A 571-nucleotide genomic window follows, 5' to 3' on the forward strand; every position below is an offset into this window, starting at 1 on the left:
GGACTGACCTATCCCCTCCCTAACTCCCCACCTACACTCACCTTTTCTGGCCCCATCCCCGCCTCTTCGACCTGTTTGTTTCCTCTCCACCTATCCTCTCCTCTCCATCTATCCGCCTCCCACTCTCTCCCTATTTATTTCAGAACCCCCTTCCCCTCCCCGTTTTCTGATGAAGGGTCTAGGCCCGAAACGTCAGCCTTTCTGCTCCTATGATGCTGCTTGGCCTGCTGTGTTCATCCAGCCCTGCACTTTGTTGTCTTGGATGCTCCAGCATCTGCAGTTCCTACTATCTCTGATTCAAATTACATTGTCACTTGGGCTGAAAAAGCTGCTATGCAAGTGTAAATTCTTTGTTACTTTATATCAACTGTAGCTAACACTGTAGAATTGAGGAAGTGAACCTTGGCACCTCTTAGCCAATATCTTAATATCATGCTAGGAAATCTTATTACCCACTAACTGTTAGAGTTTCCATTTTCCTTTTCATACTAATTTTTAACAAAGTTATGTATGTACTTATTTTACATCAGTTACTAAATATCATCAGTTACTAAATATCATCAGTTACTAA

The sequence above is a fragment of the Rhincodon typus genome, chromosome 18, assembly GCF_021869965.1.
Source record: "Rhincodon typus isolate 14 chromosome 18, sRhiTyp1.1, whole genome shotgun sequence".
Classification (NCBI taxonomy): Eukaryota; Metazoa; Chordata; class Chondrichthyes; order Orectolobiformes; family Rhincodontidae; genus Rhincodon; species Rhincodon typus.